Raw genomic sequence first — 16,957 nt, 5'->3', positions numbered from 1 at the left:
TGAAATCCTAAGACAATGTTATTTTAAAGAATAACAAGTGAAATGAGATGTTATGGTAATAGTTAATAATACATGGAATATACATACTAAGAGGTTTTTAACAAAGAATAAAGTATAAATGGGGTGTTGTAAAAATTATAATCATGGAAATCAGTAAGTTCTTGTATTGAAATGAAATATGGCTTAGGAAGAGGGCTTAAGGTGGGGCTGAAGGGTGCGGGAGAAAGTGTAATTGTCTTGGAAAAGTACCTTTGATTAAATTTAGGATTGAGTTTAGGTTGGCTGCATTATTGTTTCTGAGGAAAGTGATAAATAGATCGAAGAGTATGTTGGGTTTCTCTGAGATTTCATTGAGATTGTGACTGGCATTAAAGTATTGGTCTAGGTGTATGTAGTAATTTTCCATTATGTTCAGTAAAGGGCCCTTGTTTGCTAATACGAGGATGTCCATGTCTTGTTCAATATTGGTGAAATTATGGTTATAATCTTGCATGTGTTGGCCGATGGCTGAAAACTTGTTGTATTTTATTGCGTTAGTGTGCTCGTGGTATCTATAGACCGAGCCCCTTATACAGAATATCACAATTCATCCAATGTTTCTTAAGAAAAAATTATCAATTCTTATCCAAAAAGTCTATTAAAAACACATCTGAGCTAGTAGAAAAACTAAACAAGTTCAATTTGCAACCGGATCACTCCATCCACTCTTTCGATATTGTAAACATGTACCCAAGCATACAAGTATCAAAATTAATTCCGATAATTATAAACAATTTAAACAAAAACAGCCACTTAAGCAAACTAGAGATACAAGACTTTATCACAATTTTAAAACTTATCATCGACAATAACTTCTTCACTTTTGACAATGTCATATATCAACAAAATGGTTTGGCAATGGGGTCACCGGCCTCAGGTATCTTAGCAGAAATATACCTGGACTTCCTCGAATACACCAAAATTGACAACGAATTCCAAAACATTCTCTTTTGGGCCAGATATGTCGACGATGTCTTTGTAATCATGAATGAGAAATCAATTAACGCACCCACCACCCTCTTAAGACTCAACAATATTGATCCTCATATCAAATTCACACTAGAATCCGAATCAAATCAAAAAATCAACTTTCTAGATTTAACCATCACTAGAAACTCAGATTCTTTCAGTTATAAAATTTTCAGAAAACCCACTCAAACAGCTTCCACCATTCGCCAAGATTCAGTGCACCCCCAGTCCCACAAACGAGCCACATACAACAGCCTAGTTCACCGAGCCTTCAGCATACCTATGTCCAATAAAGATTTAAAAAACGAACTCAACACAATCCGCGGAATCGCAAAATTCAACAGCTTCAGCAATCATTTTATAGAAAGGATAATCAATAAACACAAACATCGCCCAAAAACTACCCTCAAAAAAGAAATAACCAAACCTCTAACATTTTCCACCTTCACGTTCAACAATGATATCTACAAGTTAACCAACATCTTTAAGAAACAAGGCGTTAAAATAGCCTTCAAAACCAACAATAAGAACATGAATGTTTTATACAATACTTCACACATCAACAAGACCAGCAGTTTTTTAAAATCAGGAGTTTATAGGATCAAATGTACCACCTGTAAAAAAAACCTACATCGGGCAAACCGGGAGAAACTTCATTATCAGATACCACGAGCACACTAACGCAATAAAATACAACAAGTTTTCAGCCATCGGCCAACACATGCAAGATTATAACCATAATTTCACCAATATTGAACAAGACATGGACATCCTCGTATTAGCAAACAAGGGCCCTTTACTGAACATAATGGAAAATTACTACATACACCTAGACCAATACTTTAATGCCAGTCACAATCTCAATGAAATCTCAGAGAAACCCAACATACTCTTCGATCTATTTATCACTTTCCTCAGAAACAATAATGCAGCCAACCTAAACTCAATCCTAAATTTAATCAAAGGTACTTTTCCAAGACAATTACACTTTCTCCCGCACCCTTCAGCCCCACCTTAAGCCCTCTTCCTAAGCCATATTTCATTTCAATACAAGAACTTACTGATTTCCATGATTATAATTTTTACAACACCCCATTTATACTTTATTCTTTGTTAAAAACCTCTTAGTATGTATATTCCTTGTATTATTAACTATTACCATAACATCTCATTTCACTTGTTATTCTTTAAAATAACATTGTCTTAGGATTTCGCCACAAATGATCTTTGCTCCAATACGGCTGATGATGACCCCTAGATGGGTCGAAACTAGTACCGTATAATTTGTAATTTTGTGAATATATTGTAGTATTGAAAAGGTGGAAACGTTTACGTTATTATTATTATTACTTATATATCATTATAAATTATCCAGCTAACTCATTCCTCGCTGCCAGCGTTTCGCCCCGTGTGCTAGGCTGGGCTCATCAGTTGGTACCTAGCACACCTACCAAGACGCTGGATAGTGCATACCTTGGAGGCCACTGCGTAGGCTAATTGTAGTCACCGGCAGTGCCAATGCACTATGAGAGACATTGTCTCATTATCAAAACTGATGCCTGCTTGGCCATCAGACGATGTAGATGTTGATTCCCATAGGGAATCAGAAATAATTGTTCCGAATGAGTAAATTTATAATACCAATATAAATGGTCCGTTATTGGACATTATAAATTATCCAGCTAACTCATTCCTCGTTGCCAGCGTTTCGCCCCCGTGTGCTAGGCTGGGCTCATCAGTTGGTACCTAGCAGACCTACCAAGACGCTGGATAGTGCATACCTTGGAGGCCACTGCGTAGGCTAATTGTAGCCACCGGCAGTGCCAATGCACTATGAGAGACATTGTCTCATTATCAAAACTGATGCCTGCTTGGCCATCAGACGATGAGCCCAGCCTAGCACACGGAGGCGAAACGCTGGCAATGAGGAATGAGTTAGCTGGATAATTTATAATGTCCAATAACGGACCATTTATATTGGTATTATAAATTTACTCATTCGGAACAATTATTTCTGATTCCCTATGGGAATCAACATCTACATCGTCTGATGGCCAAGCAGGCATCAGTTTTGATAATGAGACAATGTCCCTCATAGTGCATTGGTACTGCCGGTGTCTACAATTAGCCTACGCAGTGGCCTCCAAGGTATGCACTATCCAGCGTCTTGGTAGGTGTGCTAGGTACCAACTGATGAGCCCAGCCTAGCACACGGGGGCGAAACGCTGGCAACGAGGAATGAGTTAGCTGGATAATTTATAATGTCCAATAACGGACCATTTATATTGGTATTATAAATTTACTCATTCGGAACAATTATTTCTGATTCCCTATGGGAATCAACATCTACATTGTCTGATGGCCAAGCAGGCATCAGTTTTGATAATGAGACAATGTCTCTCATAGTGCACTGGCACTGCCGGTGGCTACAATTAGCCTACGCAGTGGCCTCCAAGGTATACACTATCCAGCGTCTTGGTAGGTGTGCTAGGTACCAACTGATGAGCCCAGCCTAGCACACGGGGGCGAAACTCTGGCAACAAGGAATGAGTTAGCTGGATAATTTATAATGTCCAATAACGGACCATTTATATTGGTATTATAAATTTACTCATTCGGAACAATTATTTCTGATTCCCTATGGGAATCAACATCTACATCGTCTGATGGCCAAGCAGGCATCAGTTTTGATAATGAGACAATGTCTCTCATAGTGCATTGGCACTGCCGGTGGCTACAATTAGCCTACGCAGTGGCCTCCAAGGTATACACTATCCAGCGTCTTGGTAGGTGTGCTAGGTACCAACTGATGAGCCCAGCCTATCACACGGGGGCGAAACGCTGGCAACGAGGAATGAGTTAGCTGGATAATTTATAATGTCCAATAACGGACCATTTATATTGGTATTATAAATTTACTCATTCGGAACAATTATTTCTGATTCCCTATGGGAATCAATATCTACATCACATACCACTTAGTTGAGCAGCTCTTCTTCTTTCTCTCAATTCTTCCCAACCCAAACTTTGCAACATTTTTGTAACGCTACTCTTTTGTCGGAAATCACCCAGATCAAATCGAGCTGCTTTTCTTTGGATTTTTTCCAGTTCTTGAATCATAATCCTGGTGAGAGTCCCATACACTGGAACCATACTCTAGTTGGGGTCTTACCAGAGACTTATATGCCCTCTCCTTTACATCCTTACTTCAACCCCTAAACACCCTCATAACCATGTGCAGAGATCTGTACCCTTTATTTACAATCATATTTATGTGATTACCCCAATGAAGATCTTTCCTTATATTAACACCTAGATACTTACAATGATCCCCAAAAGGAACTTTCACCCCATCAACGCAGTAATTAAAACTGACAGGACTTTTCCTATTTGTGAAACTCACAACCTGACTTTTAACACCGTTTATCAACATACCATTGCCTGCTGTCCATCTCACAACATTTTCGAGGTCATGTTGCAGTTGCTCACAATCTTGTAACTTATTTATCACTCTATAGAGAATAACATCATCCGCAAAAAGCCTTACCTCCGATTCCACTCCTTTACTCATATCATTTATATATATAAGAAAACATAAAGGTCCGATAATACTGCCTTGAGGAATTCCCCTCTTAATTATTACATGGTCAGATAAAGCTTCACCTACTCTAATTCTCTGAGATCTATTTTCTAGAAATATAGCAACCCATTCAGTCACTCTTTTGTCTAGTCCGATTGCACTCATTTTTGCCAGTAGTCTCCCATAATCCACCCTATCAAATGCTTTAGACAAAAGAGTTGCGATAGAGTCCATTTGACCTCCTGATTCCAAGATATCTGCTATATCGTGCTGGAATCCTACAAGTTGAGCTTCAGTGGAATAACCTTTCCTAAAACCGAATTGCCTTCTATCGAACCAGTTATTAATTTCACAAACATGTATAATATAATCAGAAAGAATGCCTTCCCAAGGCTTACATGCAATGCATGTCAAATTGACTGGCCTGTAATTTTCAGCTTTATGTCTATCACCCTTTCCTTTATACACAGGGGCTACTATAGCAACTCTCCATTCATCTGGTATAGCTCCGCCGACCAAACAATAATCAAATAAGTACTTCAGATATGGTGCTATATCCCAACCCATTGTTTTTAGTATATTCCCAGAAATCTGATCAATTCCAGCCGCTTTTCTAGTTTTCAACTTTTGTAACTTATTGTAAATGCCATTGTTATCATATGTAAATTTTATTACTTCTTTGGCCTTAGTCTCCTCCTCTATCTTGACATTATCCTTGTAACCAACAATCTTTACATACTGCTGACTGAATACTTCTGCCTTTTGAAGATCCTCACATACACACTCCCCTTGTTCATTAATTATTCCTGGAATGTCCTCTCCTCGACATGCAGGGTGATTTCACAGCTGTTTGATACAGGGACAACATCCTCTGATCCATGGTGATATATCACCAGCATTTTGGAGGATAATTTGTCTTAATGGATGATAATACAGTACATGCCTCAGTTGTTTTGTTTGACAATAAATATCACTGATATGGTACCTCTGAATGTGTGTTGTTTTTTAATTTTGTTTCATTAAAAGAGTCTTCACAAACACTACCACATGACAAATGGGCAGACTTATAATTATCATTGTTTCAATATTAGAATTAAAGTTCATTCTCATTTTTAATAGTTTAATATCATTGCATTGTTGCAGTTTGGTTCTAACATATTTCTTCTGCATTGTCCAGGCACAAGCACGTACAAATTAAACACAAGATCAAGGCCGTGTTTGATAACACGTGCTGGATAATATATGGTATGTTGTTCTTTGTATTTTCATCTTGTAGCGAAGTTTCCACATACAAGATATCCTTACTGGCCTATTAAAACAGGATTTTTGCCATTCTGCATGGGGTTAATATGGGACAACCTTTTGTAGCGTCAAATACACAATCTGTTCAATATGGGACACCTGGTAACCATAACTGTATCATCTAAGTCAGTGGTATTCAAATTTTTGGTTGGCGAACTCCCAAAATCCAACAGTTTTACTTTTGTGCCCCCAAAGTGCGAGTACGTTGCAATTATACCAGAAATAACAAATTATTGTTGTTGGATGCTAAATAATAATAATAATCATCATCATCATCTTCCACAGTTTATCCCTCTTACTCAGGGTCCCTGCACACACTGAGGCATGAAACAGTTGTGGCTGGGAATTTAAGGTCTCGTGCCCTTCCTCACACCATGGGATTTTCACCTGAAAATCCCACTCCACTGACACCAAGAATCAAACTACAGTCGCCGGGATGATAGGCAAGCGGCTAAATTGCTACACCACCCTGTTCCCCAATAATAACAACAATGTATGTATTGTATATCACCGGTGGGCAAATGAAACCTCGTAACTCCTTTACAGAAGCAGCCCAAAACTGAGCGGTCAGCAATGGATGGAAAACTGTTCCCGGCATTTTCATTGCTTAAAAAAAAAAAAAAAAAAAAAATACACCCATGGCACAACAGCCTTGAAGGGCCTTGGCCTACCAAGCGGCCACTGCTCAGCCAGATGGCCTGCAGATTATGATATGTTGTGTGGTCAGCACGACGAATCCTTCCGGTCGTTATTCTTGGCTTTCTTGACCTGGTGCATTGTTTAATGATAACCCAGTTATTCATCCAGTGGAGTCTTCTGTTTCCCTCTCAGGCAACGCAGCAATCCTTCACAAGACAGATGGAGAAACGAGGTTTTCTTGTGAGTGGAATTACGAGGCTTTCATTGCCTAGCAACATAATTATGTATAAGACTATAATTTTATTAATGTAACAATTACCACTACTGAAAAAAAAAGTTGAATTAGTGGATTTAGTAACAAAAAATTTTAAAAGAGTAATGCAGCATATTTTTTTTTTTATATAACTTGTCAATGGGAGGTACAAACTAACATATTTCAGAAAATAGGAGTTCGGAAAATTGACTGTGTGTAGTGGTAGACAAAAACACTCAGTCAAAACAAGATTTCATTGAAAATGAGCAGGGTCAACTCTTTTCTGAACTGCTCACTGGAAACAGAAGCCCCTAGTGGTATGCGTACCACACCTTGAATACCACTGAACTAAGTTATCAGATCCAAAAAAAAAGAATGGAGGGTCATAAAAAGAAAAGTTGAAAGTGATCCAACTCTAATTACCACAGGAATCAGTAGAGAATAAATTTGACCACAGGAGATCAGACTGGAAAGAGAAAGCTCCTACCCATTCAGTCCTATGTTTACAATACCTGCGTGTTGCTAATTATGTGCCTATCACTCAACTGCCACCTAGCTAACACTTGTTTTTACACACTGGTAACAAATATTTCCTGATCAGCCTGAGTTTACGTGTAGGGAAGCCAGTTCTTTTCCACTCCTCCAGTCAACAACACACACAGTCTACCCATCCAAATACTGATTATACGTGATAATGCTTAACTTCGGAGATCTCGTGGGAGCCAGTGTTTCAGCATGGCAAAAGATGACTAGTGTATTGTAATGGTATGAGACAGAATATTTAAACTAGACATTAGTTTATTCTTGTGAGATTTCACCTTTACAATACTGATATTATGTTTTTAATCAGGTCAGCATTATTATTGGAACATGCTTCGTCCATAACTGTGGGCACTTCCAGCCGAATGTATACAAGATAAAAGTAAAAAGAAGACAAGGACATTGAAGACACATTAAAAAATAAAATATAATTTGGAATGCCAAATGTGTCAATAAAAAATATACGACATGTTTAAAGAAATGTCAAGGGAATCTATATATACAAAAATGGATGTATGTATGTATGCGTGTGTATAAATGACATCTCCTCCTAAACCACTGGAGTAATTTCAACCAAATTTTGAACACTTATTATTTTCTATCCAGAGACGAGAACTGTGTGGGTAAGCCATTTCTAGCCCCCTTTGGGGTGAGGGGGGTCAGGTATAAAAATAATCGAAAATAGTGTCGAGTCCATAGTTTTTGGGGTCCCTGAGGTGAATAGTGACACTTTGAATTTTTAAACAATCCAAGTTCAGCCCCTTTGTGGTGGGGGCGAGGGGGGAATGAGATTTTAAAATAATTGTAAATAATGTCGAATCCATAGTTTTCGGGGTCGCTGAGTTGAATAGAAACCCTCATAATTTTTTAAAGTCAAAGTTCGGCCCCCTTTGCGGTAGGGGGTGAGGGGGCAGTGAGATATAGAAATAATCTAAAATAGTGTCGAATCCATAGTTTTCAGGGTTGCTGAGATGAATAGCAACACTCCGGAGTTATAAAAGTCAACGTTCAGCCCTCTTTGCAGTGCGCAGGGAGGGGGGCAGAAGGGGGAGTGAGATATAAGCATATATCTAAATGTATAAAAATGAATGTATGTATGTATGTAAATGATACATTTCTTAAACCACTGAAGTAATTTCAACCAAATTTTGAACACTTATTATTTGCTATCTGGAGATGAGCACTATGGGAGTAAGCCATCTCTAGCCCCCTTTGGGGTGGGGGTTAGGGGGGTCAGGTATTAAAATAATCTAAAATAGTTTCAAATCCATAGTTTTCGGTGTTGCTGAGGTGAATAGTGACACTTCGAAATTTTTAAAATCCCAATTCAGCCCCCTTTGTGGTGGGGGGTGAGAGGGGAGTCAGATATAAAAATAACCAAAATAGTGTCGAATCCACAGCTTTTGGGGTCGCTGAAGTGAATAGTAACACTCAGAAACTTTTAAGTCAAAGTTCAGCCCCCTGTGCAGTGGGGGATGAGGGGACAGTGAGATATAAAAATAGTAGAAAGTAGTGTCGAATGCACAGTTTTCAGGGTTGCTGAGATGAATAGTAACACTCAGTTTTATTAAAAGTCAAAGTTGAGCGCTCTTTGCAGTGAGGGAGAGGTGCGAGAGGGGAGTGAGATATAAGCATATATCTATATATATAAAAATGGATGTATGTATGTATGTATGTAAATGACACATCTCCTCCTAAACCATTGGAGTAATTTCAATCAAATTTTGAACACTTATTATTTGCTGTCTGGAGATGAGCTATGTGGGGGTAAGCCATCTCTAGCCCCCTTAGGGGTGGCGGGTTAGGGCGGTCATGTATTAAAATAATCTAGTGTCGAATCCATAGTTTTCGGGGTTGCTGAGATGAATAGTAACACTCTGAATTTTTTAAAGTCAGGGATCAGCCCCCTTTGCGGTGGAGGGCGAGGGGACAGTGAGATATAAAAATAATCGAAAATAGTGCTGAATCCATAGTTCTTGAGGTCGCTGAGATGAATAGTAACACTCAGTTTTCTTAAAAGTCAAAGTTCAACATTCTTTGCAGTGAGGGGGAGTGAGATATAAGCATGTATCTATATATATAAAAATGTATGTATGTAAATGACACATCTCCTCCTAAACCACTGGAGTAATTTCAATCAAATTTTGAACACTTATTGTTTGCTATCTGGAGACTAGCACTGTGGCGGTAAGCCATCTCTAGCCCCCTTAAGGGTGGGGATTAGGGAGGTCAGGTATAAAAATAATCGAAAATAGTATCGAATGCATAGTTTTTGGGGTTGCTGAGGTCAATAGTGACATTTAAAAAATTTTTAAATCCAAGTTCAGCAAGGGGGGAATGAGATTTAAAAATATTCGAAAATAGCATCCAGTCTATAGTTTTCGGGGTCACTGAGATGAATAGTAACACTCAGAATTTTTAAAAGTCAAAGTTCAGCCGTCTTTGTAGTGGGGGCGAGGGGGGAGTGAGATATAAGCATATATATTGTACCCGTTAATACTACTCAACAGCCGAAGAACACTGAGACACCTCAGGGCTGCTCAGTTCACAAATAGGACGCCCAAGTAAAATAACCAAGGATGTGGCATGCATAGGAAAATGAACTTAAATTGTGGCATATAATAAAGAAAATACAGAGTGAAATTCATATATGGCATGGTTTATTAACAAAAAAAAAAATCTCAGATTGTCATCCTTCAATAACTATGATAGTGGAAATGATTGCTAATAAAATTAAAATATGCAGCTCTTGACGTACAAACAAAATAATCAAATGGGGTGGTACATGATTTTTCGCCCTATCTTGCCCTAACAAATCACAATTACATATTAATTTTGATAATTTTGTTCAGGTAACAGATTTCATTTAATTCTCGGAAAGCTCTGGATCCACTCTGCAATATTAGAAAGAAGAAAATAAAATTAGATTTTGTACGGTAATCATATTAAATTTTCAATTATTTACCCAAAGTTTACATTTTTCTTCTTCTTCATGTGCCATGTCCTCGCAGAACGTTGGCGATCAGTAGCATGATCTGTTGTTTGTTCATAGCTGTTCTGAACAGAGTAATCTTTGTCACCCCAAACCACTGGCTCAAGTTGCCGAGCCATGATGTCCTACTTCTCCCCGGACCACGTTTTCCATTAATTTTCCCTTGAAGTATTACTTGCAGAAGGTGGTATTTAGAGTTCCGCATCATATGACCAAAGTATTCTAGTTTCCTTCTCTTGATGGTGGTGAGAATTTCTGGTTCTTTTTTCATACGGTGCAAAACGTCTATATTGGTCATTTTAGCTGCCCAAGGTATCTTAAGCATCCTTCAGTACGTCCACATTTCAAATGCTTGCAATCTCTTGCACATGGTCTCAGTTAGTGTCCATGCCTCAACGCCGTACAACAGAATGCTGAAAACGTAGCACCGGAGTAGTCGTGTCCGTAGTGAAATGGAAAGGTCACGGCTTGTCAAAAGTTTCCTAAGTCTCTGAAAAGAAGTTCTGGCCTGCTCAATTCTGCATCGGATCTCGTGAGTAAGGTCCCAGTCATCATTGATGTGACATCCCAGGTATTTAAATGTTGCCACTCTCGCGATCTGTTCCTTCGCTGTTGTGAGATTACCTCGAATGCCATCTTCATTCCTACTTATAACCATCCACTTGGTCTTCTTTACATTAAGCTTCAAGCCCATTGCGCTGCTGGCTTCAGTGACAGCATTAAGTAGTTCCTGTAGATCCTGGAGATTGGTTGCAAGTAGCACAGTGTCATCGGCGTACCTGATGTTATTTATGATGAAACCATTAACCACAATTCCTTGAGTCTTTCCGTAAAGAGCATCTCGAAAAATCTTTTCTGAATAGATGTTGAAAAGCATGGGGGAAAGAATACAGCCTTGGCGAACTCCTTTCATAATTGAGACTTCTTCCGAGACACGACCATCAACTCTTATGCCAGCACACTGGTTCCAGTAGAGATTACCAATAATACGAATGTCCCGTCCATCAAGTCCTAATTCCCGAAGAATGTTCATAAGTTCATCATGGCGGACTGTATCGAAAGCCTTTTCGTAATCGATGAAACAAGCAAAAACATCGACATTGACATCTCGGCACCGTTGGACTAATACCTGCAGACTGAATAATGCCTCTCTAGTACCAAAACCATGCCTGAAGCCAAACTGCGAGGTTCCGATATTCTCCTCACATTTATGATAAATTCTCGCATGCAAGACTTTTAGGAATACTTTCAGAACGTGGCTCATCAAACTAATTGTTCTATATTCATTGCAGAATTTTGCATTGGCTCTCTTAGGCAATATTACGAAAGTCGATTTGAGCCAGTCTCGAGGAATGGTTCCACTGCGGTGGATACTGTTGAATAGGTCAACTAATAATGAAAGGGATTTTTCTTTCTCAAGGAGTTTCAGTATCTCAGCATACATCTCATCAGGGCCTGGAGCCTTCCCATTCTTCGCTGTTCTTATGGCATATTCTATTTCTGCACGTGTGATTTCCACACCATCGTCTGCCCAAACACCATGATCCACATTTCTGCGATCTAAGAAGAGATTTTGTACATATTCCATCTATTCCTTAAGTTTCTCTTCTGTGCTCGCTAAGATGTCACCATTCTTATTAAGGAGGACTCCACTACCCTTCCTGTTATATGCACCAGTTACTTGTTTCACTTTCTTGTCCATATTAAAAAAATCATGTTTGGAATTCATTAATTCTATTTCATTGCATTCCTCAGAGAGTTGTTGTTCTTTTGCGTTCCTTATTCTTTGTCGTATTAAATTCTGCAAACTTTTGTACTTTACAGGATCTTTGTTTTTAAAAGACCTTATCTGGTCCATCAGTTTCAGGATTTCTTCTGTCATCCATGGCTTGTTTTTCCTTCTTCCAGCATTCATTAATTTTACTTGACTTACGTCGTTAATTGCACATTTGATGTGATTCCAAGTGCCTTCAACATCATTTATATTAACGCTGTTTTGAACTTCCGCAAGTTTTACACGACTCAACGAAATAATTATCTGTTCAGTTACCAGTCGCTTACTGGATTAGCAAAATTAAATAACTAAAGTCTGGAAATATCGTGATAGTCATTTCAAATGGTCTGCCTAACACAAAATCTAACTTCTGAAATGCCACATCACAAATCCTGGATGCGAATATCAAAGAAAGTAACACTGCCCACATAGTATAACAACATCTGACATAATAAGATAAAAGGTGAACTCAAAACTACCATAACCATGATTACAATACTAAGTCACACTAATATTTACAAAATATTTTACAATATCTACACATTTGGCTACACGGAAGATGATCATAGCGTCAGAATACCATTGAATAATTCTAGGATAGCTAAGGGTACCTTAAGGTTTCTAAAATTCAAGCAGATGACCTGGATGAAAGGTCTCGAATTCGGGCAAAGTCTGGAATATTGTTCCAGAACCACTGCGAGTTAACACGAACATTACAGTTACAAATTACGGAGAACTCAGGATAGAACCTAGTTAGACATAACTCATCGAAGACATAGTCAGACTCAAATATACGCAGACTCATAATCCAAAATCACGCAAATATTCACCATATTACAATACCTAATTTTCAGTTGCCTATGGCATGACTCTATTCTCGAAGAAATACATCAATTATGCACTACAATTTAATCTCTCTCGGAGACAAAATTATCACATTAATAATAATGAAATCTATAATAATGTCCCATATTATACGACGATACATTTGTGATCTGCCCCGGGATCTCACACATTCATTACAATAGCATCAAGCAACAAGTCCTATGCGTATATAATTCTCGAAGATCCAATCCATCTACTGGTTCTCAAGTCTCGATTTAACTATCTCTACTCTGCATTTAGATGCACGGGTTCTAATTCAAAGTGACGGAATCATTTTTCAAGACTTAAGTTCAAATATCACACACCATTATATTCCAACGGATACCATATACAAGTATAATCCGCTTCTGTGCGACAGCTGTACATCCAGTAAAATCTAATCTATGTACTCGAATGTTCTAACATCATTCTCCACCAATCGTGGCTATAATAAATTTATAAAATGAAACCATGAAAATTATTATCGCCTGATTCACCGAGCATAATTCACAAATCATGTATACCATTCAGTATCACATTATGCCTATCTAACAGAGTTAAATATATGAACATTATCTATTGGTACTACAATATGGCAAAGTACTACAACTACACAACTGCGACAAACTGCAAGACCATTTACCAATACATAACTATCCCACTACAGAACAGATATTATTATACAATTGCGTCGACTTAGCTTTACGATGTCTTCATGATGCTGGACGGCTGGTCGACCTCAATAGTACAACTATATGTGCCTTCCTCTCAACCCATCGCTGCCTGCTACGGTCTCATACTTTAGGCTTCCATCTCAGCACTCACACACACGGTTAGGTAACATCACCATGATGAGATTCGTAACTGTCCTCTTCTTGGATTTCAAGCTGAAACTGGTACAATAAAAATTAAAAAATTTGTCACACCACCAATTCCTGGAAATATTGTCCAAAGAATATACACTGTAGGAAGCTTGACTTATCTTGACGTCTGTTGTATTATGTGCGTTGACAAACAGAATATCCCAAACGATATATTTGTGGGGTATACAACTACGTTAAATCGAAGTTCGACTTCTTCCGATCAATTGTCAGGTGTAGCCGTCCGCTATCGAACCAAGTCCTTCGCCTGAACGTCGTGTCGAAGACTGCTCACGTACGGCGACTCATTGACCCAGTAACCTACTTTCACCATCAGCTGGCGAGCTGGAGTCCTTGAAGCTTTGCGCACGCGTGCTCAGACTGGAAATCTCGTCAAATTCACAACTGTAATAATTTCCCACATTTGTTTTACTCGTAAGATAATATTCAGAAATGTTATCATTGGGTTAGGGGAGTCAGGTATAAAAATAATCTAGTGTCAAATCCATAGTTTTCGGGATCGCTGAGGTGAATAGTGACATTTCGAATTTTTCAAATCCAAATTCATCCCCCTTATGGTGGGAGGCGAGGGGGGAGTGAGATATAAAAATAACCAAAAATAATGTCCAATCCATAGTTTTCGGGGTTATTGAGATGAATAGATGAATAGTAACACACTGAATTTTTTAAAGTCAAGGATCAGCCCCCTTTGCAGTGGAGGGCGAGGGGACAGTGAGATATAAAAATAATCGAAAATAGTGCCGAATCCATAGTTTTCGGGGTCGCTGAGATGAACAGTAACTCTCGGGATTTTTTAAAGTCAAGGATCAGCCCCCTTTGCGGTGGAGGGCGAGGGGACAGTGAGATACAAAAAAAATTGAAAATAGTGCCGAATCCATAGTTTTCGGGGTCGCTGAGATGAATAGTAACTCTCGGGATTTTTTAAAGTCAAAGTTCAGCCCTCTTTGCTGTGAGGGAGGGGAGGGGGGGGGGGTGAGATATAAAATTTATCTATATATAAAAATGGATGTATGTGTGTAAATGACACATCTCCTCCTAAACCACTGGAGTAATTTCAGTCAAATTTTGAGCACTTATTATTTGCTATAGGGGGAGGAGCACTGTGGGGGTAAGCCATCTCTAGCCACTTTGGAAGTGGGGGACAAGGGGGGAGTGAGTTATAAAAATAATAGAAAATAGTGTCGAATCCATAGTTGCAAGTTATGAATCTCATTCCGTATTGACGGTTATCACTTTACAAAAGAAAATATTTATAAAATCCTCCTATCAATACAAGTCAAGTCATCTGTTAGTCTATAGATGTTTCAGCCTAATCTCAAGGCCATCTTCAGTAGTATAACAATGATTACATAATATACAAACAAATTAAAAATCGTAATGATGTGAAGTGACAGTGATCATGATTAGTGAGTTAAAAACACATTGAGGTACAAAGTCCTCTCGTCTAATAGATCTTGCTGACTGTTAAATAAAAACACTATGCTGAGGAGTGTAGTGAGACCGTCAATACTACGAATAAAACGTGTATAACATCTGTAATGAGAAAAAAGGAATATATGAGTGGATGAAGAACAAGTTAAAAATGATGTACGAAAAGAAAACTCATATGACTTACTTGTAACTAAAAGTTGTCGTCTCGAATGGAGATGACCTTGTCGGTCTCAAGATTAGGCTGAAACATGTATAGACTTTGCTTCATCTAACAGATGACTTGACTTGTATTGATAGGAGGATTTTATAAATATTTTCTTTTGTAAAGTGAATCCATAGTTTTCGAAGTCACTGAGATGAATAGTTACACTCTGAATTTTCTAAAGACATAGTTCTGCCCCCTTTTTGGAGCGGGGGCGAGGGGCCAGAGAGACGTAAAGATAATCGAAAATAGTGCCAAATCCATAGTTTTCAGGTTCCCTGAGATAAATAGTAACACTCCGGATTTTTTAGAACTCAATGCTCAGCCATCATTGTGGGGGGGGGGGGGGCACGAGGGTTGTGAGATACAAAAATATTCAAACATAGTGTCGAATCCATAGTTTTGGGGGTTGCTGAGATGAATAGTGACAATCCAGAATTTTTCAAAGTCCAAGTTTATCCCCCTTTTGGGTGGGAGGCGAGGGGCAAGTGAAATATAAAAGTAATCAAAAGTAGTGTCGAATCCATCGTTTTCTGGTACGCTGAGATGAATAGTAACACTCCGGTTTAAAAAAAGTCAAAGTTCAGCCCTCTTTGAGGTGATGGGGGAGTGAGATATAAAAATAATCGAAAATACGAGGGTTGTAACTTTTATAGTGGCAACTATTTAATAACAACTGATACTAAAGAGATACATGTTACCAAGTTTTACTGCCCTTCAAAGTAGTCACCAGCATTGTTTACAACCCATTACCAGGGATGTGGAAGTCGTACGAAACCTTTAGCTGCGCTTGTTGTGTTGATAGTTCTAATGGAGCGGTCTAGTGCCTGGCGAAACTCTGGAACAGTTCTGAAGTGACTGCAGTTGAATGTGAAAGAGGTCATACAGCACGACAGTGACATCAAGAACTTCAAGAGGCTTACAAGGAATCTGCATTGCCTTGCAGAACAGTGGCACGGTGGGTAAGAGCCTTCAACAAGGGACGCCAAAATGTTGCAGACATGTGTCGGTCAAGACATCTTATTGTCATTGAAGAAGAAGAAGTGCACGCTCTTGCCGTGTTACTGGACACTGATCGACGCCATATGATTCATGAGCTGGCCCGAAACACTGGATTAGCGCATGCGACTGTGCTTCACATTCTGAAGGAACGCCTGGGCATGAAAAAAATCGTTGAAGGCTTTTACCCACCTTGCCACTGTTCCGTAAGGCAATGCAGATTCTCCGCAAGCCTCTTGAAGACCTTGATGACACAGTCGTGCTGCACGACCTCTAGCACTGTCAATTGCATTTGTTTCAGAACTGTTCCAGAGATTCGTCAGGCAGTAGACCGCTCCATTTGAAATATCAATACAACAGGCACTGCAAAACGTTTTCTAAAACTTTCTATATCGCTGGCAACGAGTTGTACACAATGGTGGCGACTACTCTGAAGGACAAAGTCCAAGTTCTGCCCCTTTTTGGGTGGAGGGCGAGGGGCGAGTGAGATAT

The sequence above is a fragment of the Anabrus simplex genome, chromosome 3 (genome assembly GCF_040414725.1).
Source record: "Anabrus simplex isolate iqAnaSimp1 chromosome 3, ASM4041472v1, whole genome shotgun sequence".
NCBI classification, from domain to species: Eukaryota; Metazoa; Arthropoda; class Insecta; order Orthoptera; family Tettigoniidae; genus Anabrus; species Anabrus simplex.
Note: the sequence above shows the minus strand (reverse complement) of the source record.